At 38.7% G+C, this 10,411-nt stretch overlaps 1 pseudogene; it reads left to right on the forward strand.

Moving 5' to 3' along the window:
• LOC102184580 lies at window positions 5,974–8,227 on the forward strand (annotated as a pseudogene).

A 10,411-nucleotide genomic window follows, 5' to 3' on the forward strand; every position in this document is an offset into this window, starting at 1 on the left:
GGGTCTATAAATATACAAAGGAGAGTTACTTTTTAAAGTGTTTGCTTTCCTCTCTAAATTCATGCTCTTACTTTCATATCTCATCATTAAGAATTTTGCTTATGGTCTTGTAATCTCAATTCTACATTTACAAATACCTTTGAAAAATTTTGTTCTTATCTGTAGGTGTTGCACAGTGAGATAATTGATTGGATTTCCAGTGTGCTATATTTGCAGAACAGAATCACATATTTTGTTTCTTGGATCTACTTATAAACATAGAAAACAATCACTTTCATCCAGAATTTCAAAACTTATTGCAGTAGATTATACAAACATTATTTATAGTAATTTTCCCTGTAACTTTTAGACATTCATCTCTGTTTCATTTCTAAATTTATATGTTTTGTTTTTCCCCATTTATATTTTTTTACAACAACTGATGGCTGATTTATTTCATTTATTTCTTCAAGAGAACTCCTCTTGGATTTATTTAGGAATTATACTGTTTATTTTAAAAAGTTTTATTTAGGTATATATTTAATATATTTTAATTAAATTTTGTGAATTTTCTTCTTACTACATCTTTGGCAAAAGTAATATATTTTGATATTAGTGTTCTCATTTTGTGATTATGACAGATAATTCTAAGTATTGATACTTTCTAGATATCTTCCTTTATGGCATACAAGTTAAGAGACCATGTCTGCATTTATAAATGAATTTTACATGTCTTTCTGTTATTAAGTTTTAGTATTATTGCACCTCTGCTGGAAAATATCAGTTCAGTTCAGTTGCTCAGTCGTGTCCAACTCTTTGCTACCCCATGAACTGCAGCATGCCAGGCCTCCCTGTCCATCACCAACTCCTGGAGTGCACCCAAACCCATGTCCATTGAGTTGGTGATGCCATCCAACCATCTCATACTCTGTCATCCCCTTCTCTTCCTGCCCTCAATCAAAAGACCCCAGCATCAGGGTCTTTTCAAATGAGTTAGCTCTTCGCATCAGATGGCCAAAGTATTGAAGTTTCAGCTTCAGCATCAGTCCTTCCAGTGAATATTCAGGAGACTGATTTCCGTTAGGATAGACTGGCTGGATCTCCTTGCAGTCCAAGGGATTCTCAAAAGTCTTTTCCCACACCACAGTTCAAAAGCATCAGTTCTTCAGTGCTCACCTTTCTTTACAGTCCAACTCTCACATCCATACATGACTACTGGAAAAACCATAGCCTTGACTAGACGGACCTTTGTTGACAAAATAATGTTTCTGCTTTTTAATATGCTATCTAGGCTGGTCATAACTATTCTTCCAAGGAGTAAGTGTCTTTTAATTTCATGGCTGCAATCACCATCTGCAGTAATCTTGGAGCCCAGAAAAATAAAGTCAGCCACTGCTTCTACTGTTTCCCCCTCTATTTGCTATGAAGTGATGGGACCGGATGCCATGATCTTCATTTTCTGAAAGTTGAGCTTTAAGCCAACTTTTTCATTCTCCTCTTTCACTTTGATCAAGAGGCTCTTTAGTTCCTCTTCACTTTCTGCCATAAGGGTGGTGTCATCTGCATGTCTGAGGTTATTGATATTTCTCCCGGCAATCTTGACTCCAGCTTGTGCTTCTTCCAGCCCAGCGTTTCTCATGATGTACTCTGCATTTAAGTTAAATAAGCAAGATGACAATATACAGCCTTGATGTACTCCTTTTCCTATTTGGAACCAGTCTGTTGTTCCATGTCCAGTTCTAACTGTTGCTTCCTGACCTGCATGCAGATTTCTCAAGGGGCAGGTCAGGTGGTCTGGTATTCCCATCTCTTTCAGAATTTTCCACAGTTTCTTGTGATCCACACAGTCAAAGGCTTTGGCTTAGTCAATAAAGCAGAAAGAGATGTTTTTCTGGAACTCTCTTGCTTTTTCGATGATCAAGTGGATGTTAGCACTTTGATCTCTTTTTCCTCTGTTTTTTCTAAAACCAGCTTGAACATCTGGAATTTCACAGTTCATGTATTGCTGAAGCCTGGCTTGGAGAATTTTAAGCATTACTTTACTAGCATGTGAGATAAATTCCAGAAAATATAGTATGTGATAATTTTATTTTCTAAATTTCACTGAGTTTAAAAAAATTTTCTAATGTATGATGATTATTAAAATTATTCTATGGGTCCTCTATGATAATTTTCAGATGATAAGGTTTGATTTAGCACAGGCACTCTCTCTTTATATAGAAATATATATATATATATATATATATATATATAGAGAGAGAGAGAGAGAGAGAGAGAGAGAGAGAGAGAGCTTTGCTAATATCAACTTATTATTTCAAATTACTTACTGCATTGAGTGCTCTATACCTGACAAACTTTTCATTATTTAGCTTGCAATTGCATGAATCTTTCTTCAGACACTTTGGTTCTGTTTATGTCAATACTTTAAAAGTTATTACAGTCATCTTCTCATTACATGTTGTATTTTTAGTAAGCGTCAGTTGATTTGAAGTCTTTCTGATAATAATAAGAAGAATATATTTCTTTTTTTTAATTGTCTGGCTTCTCTGCATCATCCTTTTTTTATCAGTTTTTTGAGGATGTTTTGTTTCATGCATATCAGTTCTTATTTTGATTTATCTAAACATTTAAAAAGGATTTTAATGATCAGTTTTATTGTAATTACTAATTATTGCTTTAACAGTGCTACTATGGTCTTATATCTGACTTTTACATTTTCTGCTATTTTAAAAAGTATATCTTTGCTTTTTCTTTCTCTTTTGTAGTATCTTTAGCTATAGTTTGAGAATTTTGTCTTTGTTCTTTTTATCAAATCTAGAGATTTGAAAAGTGTCTGGTTTGCTTTTAGCTACATTCTTAGCTGTGTTTAGTTTTAAGTAACTTGGTCAGACTTACATTTAATAATATAGCATCCTCGACAACAGAATTCTCTTTGTTGTCTCTACTACAAAAAAATCATATGGTTTCATTTTCATCAACTGCTCTTTTACTATATATATATATATATATATATATACACACACACATACACATATATATATATAATTTTATTTTTATAACCTGGACATTTTATACCTTTCTATTATGGTTTATTTCTTGTCATTTGCATATTTACATATTTTTAATTTTCAAGATACAATTTTGCAATTGTAACTGTAATTACTTAGATTTAATTGTAGGTTGCATGGGTTAGTATTCATGGCCAGTCTCTTCATATTGAACTTTACTCTCAACTATTGACTTCTTACATCTTTCTCCTTTGGATGAAGTATATCCTTAAGTGAGTTTTTAAGGAAACATATGTAAGTAATATATCTCCAAAGACTTTATTAATGGAGATGTTAAGCTTCTTTTGATTATGATAAAAAAATTCACAAAAAAACAGTGGCTTGAATAAGATAGAAGTTTATTTATCTTTTGTGTAAATCATTAACAGTCATATAATATAATATACTAAAATAAACTAGCATATTTTAAGGACTGCCTGCAGCCATGCTTTGCACTTATTATCTCATTAAATCTTCAGAAAAGCTCCTGAGGTGAAATTGAGCATTCTCTCTTCTGCAGCAGGAAAACTGTGGCTCAAAGGGCAAAAGCATCTGTCTTAATGCTAGTAAGTGACAGACCTGGGAGTTGAAGTCAGCATTTTCTAGGTCTCATGTTATCCTCACTTCAGCTTACTGTCTCTGAGGAATCAAGTGACGAAGTAGAGCTAAGGATAAAGTGCTGTAGGGACAGAGCTGAGCAGTTGGCAACTGATAAATTCTTCTTGGGAAGAATCTTCAAGGAAGCATCAGACAGCAGGCGATACTGGAGAACAGACTTGAATAATTAAAACAAGTTTTCCAGGTGAGTAAGGAAGGAAAAAGCATTCTAGGCTAAGAAGGCAAGGGTTTTGTGTATGTGAGGTATGTAAGCTTTTGTTCCTTAAAGGAATTAATCTAATCTTTCTATTTCATTTCCACACATGAAATAGGTGCTTAGTAAGAGCTTATTGACTCAATTTTATTTAGTCATTCTTTTTGTTCTATGTAGCAAACATGCTACTTGCCTCTGTGATATTGTCCTACTCTAGTTGCCCCTGTAATATTGTCCTACCCTACCTTAGTAAGATAACCCTAGATACTATGGAGAGAGCAATGTGCCCAGATGAAAACTATATGTAATTCCCAGTCTTCCTTACAGCTTGAGGATATAAAAAGAATCTCCTGGGAGGGCTTCTGGGAAACTCCCAAAAGTGCCCTTTACTATATGTTTGATTCCTGATTAGAATCATATATTTACAGTCATGAGTCTAGTGGCTTAGACCATGGGCATGGAAGCGACATGGTAGTGACAATAAAGGACCCTGGGTCCCTGAGGACATTGTGAGGTCACCATACAAATTCTAAATGCCTGTTTTAAAAATATATTTTATGTGAAAAAAAAATTCTTCTTGTTTATGCTACTATTATCTGCTATGAGCAACCAAGTACAATTTTCAACTGATATATCCCCAATTCAGCATCCTTTCTAGGAATGTAAGTGACTGGAACACTTAAAAATAATTGTGGCTAGAAATTACTATTTGGAAAATGCACAGAAATACCAAGAGAATTTCCCAGCTGGACCCCATTCCCAAGGTGGATCTCAAAGACAGTTTTATGCCAACCGTGTAACCTGGAGGAATTCCAGAAGCCTTTCAGCAAGAGAAAGTGGATGCTGATACTGCTATACTTTAGTGGAAGCTGAAAGGCTGGAATGATGACCTTTCAAGAAGAACAAATGTTATTAAATAATGGATTTTGTCCCACCTCCTACAACAGTCAAAAGCAAAAGGATGAAAAGGGAATCCTACTCTTCTATTAATAACTCCTCATTCAGGCTCATGCTGACGAAGCAGAAAGCATCTGTAAAATTAGCAGTTTTGCCTGCAAATTAGCCCCTTGCAAAGCCATAAAAAGAGAAAAGGAATTAAGGAAAATTCTATTAATGGAGTCAAGGATGAAAAATCAAGAGTGATAGAGCATAAATACCCAGACAACTGATAATTTTTTTTAGAAGAAGATATTACCCAGGTTTTAAATAGCTGCTTAGAGTTGTGTATGAAGAAAATGTTAATTTATAGCCGTTGATCAGTGCCCTTTCTTAATGGCTCCTTGGAGCAAATCAATCAGAACTTGAAGAACACAAGGTTTAGGTTGATGTTAATAAAAACCACCCCATCTACGCTAGTTGAGATATTACTGTTCCACTTTAGAAAGGCAATGCAATAAGTGAAAAGAGATTTAACTTCAGAGGCAAAGTTGGGTTTGAATCTGGCTCTGTTCCTTCACTAGCCTGGGGAAAGTCTTCTACCACTCTGTGCCTCTATTTCACCTTCTATCAAAGAAGCCGATGATTATGCTTCATTGTGTTAAGAGCATTAAATTAAGTACCATATAAAGAATTTGGTCCCTAGTAGGTTGTTAACAAATGTTAGTCCTTTTCTATTTTTCCTTCCTCATCAGAGGGCCAGGGACATCAAACCTCCCTGAAAACCTATGCAAAGCAGTTAAATTTAGTTCTGGGAAATTCTCCCCATAAGATCAGTCCCTATTGAGGAGCTGAACACATTTTCATAATTTATGACTCGTCGTGGGCAATGGGCTCCCATTTGCAATTTTATGAAAATGATAAATCACTATCCAATAGTGGGGGATAATCTCAAGAAAGATACTGAGACTCTTTTTTAACAATAAAAGGGGAGGGATTCCTGTCTCCAGCAAGGAGCATAGATAGGAGATCTTTGAAACTGATACAATTTATTTTTAGGCTTAGTAGTTTTCATGGTCATAGGTATCTATACTGAAATTCTAAGAGAAGGTAAAGAGTTTGAGGGCTCTGTTGAGGGGCTTGGGTGTCTTAAATCACTCCTGCTTTCTTAGTTCAAGGCAGTATTTCACATCTGAAACACACATTTTCACTCCTAGATCTGAAAAATGGCAAGATATAGACAAAGCAATTAAATCCACAATGCACCTGGAGGACGAACACAGTTTGAAAGTGGATGAATCATTAAGAAAGACCTGAACAGCACTTTAAAGTCTTTGTCTCTAATTGATGGCTGTAGCTTATAAGATTGGGCAAACAAATATAGAAAAATCTAACTGTACTAGCAACACTCATCAGGGTAAACCTTCAAAGGTTATAATGTAATCCCTGAATCATTCCCCTCCAAGCTCCAATATCATCCTCTAAGCGAAGAGGATTTAAAGAGCCTCTTGATGAAAGTGAAGAGGAGAGTGAAAAAGCTAGCTTAAAACATCAACATTCAGAAAACAAAGATCACGGCATCTGGTCCCATCATTTCATGGCAAATAGATGGGGAAACAAAGGAAACAGTGACAGACTTTATTTTCTTGGTCTCCAAAATCACTGCAGTGGTGATTGCAGCCATGAAATTAAAAAACTCCTGCTCTTTGGAAGAAAAGCTATGACCAAACTAGACAGCATACTAAAGAGCAGAGACATTATTTTTCCAGCAAAGGTCTGTATAGTCGAAGCCATGATTTTTCCAGTAGTCATGTATGGATGTGAGAATTGGACCATAAAGAAAGCTGAGTGCCAAAGAATTGATGCTTTTGAAGTGTGGTGTTGGAGAAGACTCTTGAGAATCCCTTGGACTGCCAAAGATCCAACCAGTCCATCCTAAAGGAAATCAGTCCTGAATATTCATTGGAAGGACTGATGCTGAAGCTGAAACTTCAATACTTTGGCCACCTGATGCGAAGAACTGACTTATTGGAAAAGACCCTGATCCTGAGAAGGATTGAAGGCAGGAGGAGAAGGGGATGACAGAAGATGAGATGGTTGGATGGCATCACCGACTTGATGGACATGAGTTTGAGCAGGCTCTGGGAGTTGGAGATGGACAGGGACACTTGGTGTGCTGCAGTCCACGGGGTCACAAAGAGTCAGACATGACTGAGTGATTGAATTGAACTGAAGCTCTTCATATCTTAAGATCATAGAATCTGGGCTAGATGGGGCTCTTAAAGTGGTAATTTAAATTCCTCAACAACATCACCACTGAGTAGTCTTCCTACTTGTATTTGAGCATCTCCAGCAACAGAGAGGAACATCCTTTTGAGATAAGCTATAGCTTACTAGGCAATCATTTGTGTAGAGAATATATATTCATTTCCAGTGCTGCCATCATAAAGTACCACAAATTAGGTGGCTTAAAACCACTGAAGTTTATTGTGTCACAGTTCTGAAGGCCAGAAGCTTCAAATCCAGTCACTGGCACAGCCATGATCCTTCTGAAACTTGTAGGACAGAATTTTTCCTTGCTCCTAACTTCTTATTTCTGCATTGATACAACCCCCTACAAGTTTTCTTTGTATATGTAATATTCCATACATATATTTGTGTACCATACATATGTTTGTGTTGACTTTATCTTCAGGAGAATTTTTCATTCTAAGTAAAGCAAGTCTCCTTGAAAATAAAAGGAGGACTGAATTGCAGCTGAGGGCCCTGGCAGCGGGGTCATGTTTATGACTCTGAAGTGAATTCCTTCCAAGATTGGCCAGTAGTGGAGAAAGACTTTGAAACAATGTATGGAAAATTCCAGCAACTGGAAGAGCAGACCAGGAGGCTGCAAAAGGACATGAAGAGAAGCCCCAGTGCTGACTTGGCTATCAAATCAGCTGTGAAGGTGTCCTTAGACTTACTCTCTAATCCCCTCTCCAGTCAGACCAGGACTTTCTGAATGTGGTGGCCATCCTGGATATAGTCATGGAGTGGATGGATCCCTTTAGCCAGGGAAAGTTGAATCAGATCCAAAAGACCATGGTTGACCCCTGAAAAAGTTTGACAGCGTATCCCAGAACCTCAACATGGTGGTGAGAAGAAGGCTTCCTATAGAGTAGGACTATAGGTGATTGCACGACAAGGTGGGGAAGGAGAAGACAAGACCAGTGCTCCCCAAACTCCACCAGGCCCCAGAAGAGCTTCAGCCTGTATGGGATGACCTTGAAACCAAGATCAAACAGCTCCTGGATGAGCTACTGAGGTTCTACAACAGCTGATTCCACTCCTTCTAGCCCAGCTTTGAGTCCCTGATCCAAGAGCAGACCAGGAAATGCATAAGACCTTTGGAGACTTGACCTAACATCTTGACCAGCCTGGCCACCTGGATGAAGTTTGGGCAGCAGGAGTGGGAGACTGAGACCAAACTGAGGGAACCCAGTTGCACTCTGTCTCTGTTGTGGCTGATGACTAAATCCCTGTTTCCTTCAGAAGAGTCCTGAGACACAAGTCAGTCTCTTGAGCTTTCTGCCTTTTCAAGTTTAGCCTCAGATGTCAGCATAGCGGAAGGCCCTGCCCTTGGCCCTCTAACCCATATGCCAGGTTGGAGACAGAGGCGGCTTCCACTATGCCTCACCAGCCCTTTGGAACAAAAACTTGGCACCAGGAAACTCAAGCAGACTGCTGTCTCCCCACCCAATAGCAAGATCCAGGAGACATGGGTAAGCAGTGTAGCAAACCTCCAGGGGCTTTCTTATTTCCAAACTGTTCAGAGTACATCCTGGCCTAGAGCCAGAGCAAGCTTCCAGCTTTCGGAGAGCGTGGGCATTGTCATCTCACTTGAGTGGTTGAGATCACATTTGCCTCCAAAAGAACCATCCTGGAAGTCCACCTATCCTTGCCTCCTTTCTACTTCAGATTCTTTTTCTCCACTGGGGGAGTTCTATTCTCCAAGAATGTATGTATCTGGGAATTCAGCCTTCCTTCTCAGAGCTGTGGTCCTCCAGCTTTAACAAGTGCCTCCCTCCAACCTCCTAACATGACAAAGCCTGGCTTAGCTCACTCCCATGCCTTAAGTCAAGTGTTAGAAAGTGCCCCAAGTCTTGTAGTTTCCCTGGGTAACCGGGATTCACCTCATGGAAGTATCCTACCATGCAAAATATCTTGGATGGATTCACAGCCTCAGAGTAAGAAGAGTAGGTTTTGAGCTGGCTTTACACTGGGCCAGAAAGAGAAGGCAGGGTCCTGAGGCTGATCTTCAGGGGAAAGGCACAAGGAACAGGCAGCCACAGTCTTTTGGGATAAAGTCTAGACACCTCACAGCTGCCAGGAAGAAAAACTGTCTGAGGATGTTCAAGGAAAGATGCATTTGGTTAGTGCAGCTGTGGACCACAGCAGACATGGAACCGGGTCCCCAGGGTTCCTGCCAGAAGCTAATGTATCTGCTCTGGGGCATTGTGTTCTGTGTGGAGTTGGCTGAAGACAACAAAGGAGGGGTTCAGTTCAGAAAGACAAACTACACCTTTGCAGCAGTTGGCTCCAAGTAGTCAGAACTGAAATGAAAGCATGCCATTTTTGCCCACAACTCCCACTTAGGACCAATGGGGAAAAACCAAATATGCTCCTGCTCAGCAATTCATAGGATGCCCATCTCCTCATCAATTTGCCTCCAGCTTCCCTACTCCCACAACCTCCCATCAGGATGGACCTTCCCCCTTTGCCACCATAAAGCTTTTTAACTTCTTTGCCTACCTTTGCTTTTGGTCTCTGCCAAATACAAGCTATGGCAGTGGCAGCCTCTCTTGCTGTCAATAAGCAGTATTTTTTCTCCTAACAGGCAAATTTGGCCTTGGAATACAGAATGAAGCATGGAAAAAGCTAATAGAGTTTTGCCAGGAGAACTCATTGGTCATAGCAAACACCCTCTTCCAACAACACAAGAGAAGACTCTACACATGGACATCACCAGATGGTCAATACCAGAATCAGATTGATTATATTTGCAGCTAAAGATAGAGAAGCTCTATACAGTCAGCAAAAACAAGACCAGGAGCTGACTGTGGCCTCAGGTCACGAACTCCTTATTGCCAAATTCAGACTTTAATTGAATAAAGTAGGGAAAGCCACTAGACCATTCAAGTATGACCTAAGTCAAATCCCTTACAATTATACAATGGAAGTGAGAATAGATTCAAGGGATTAGATCTCATAGACAGAGTGTCTGATAAACTATGGATGGAGGTTTGTGACATTGTACAGGAGAAAGGGATCAAGACCATCCCCAAGAAAAATAAATGCAAAAAAGCAAAATGGTTGTCTGAGGAGGCCTTACAAATAGCTGTGAAAGTAAGAGAAGCAAAAGGTAAGGGAGAAAAGAAAGATATACCCATTTGATTGCAGAGTTCCAAAGAACAGCAAGGAGAGATAAAGCTTTCCTTAGTGATAAGTGCAAAGAAGTAGAGGGAAACAATAGAATGGGAAAGACTAGAGATCACTTCAAGAAAATTAGCAATATCAAGGGAACATTTCATGCAAAGATGGGCACAATAAAGGACAGAAATGGTATGGACATAATAGAAGCAGAAGATATTATAAGAGGTGGCAAGAATACACAAAAGAACTCCACAAAAAATATTTTTATGACCCAGATAATCATGCT

This window comes from Capra hircus, chromosome 3 (genome assembly GCF_001704415.2).
Source record: "Capra hircus breed San Clemente chromosome 3, ASM170441v1, whole genome shotgun sequence".
Lineage (NCBI taxonomy): Eukaryota > Metazoa > Chordata > Mammalia > Artiodactyla > Bovidae > Capra > Capra hircus.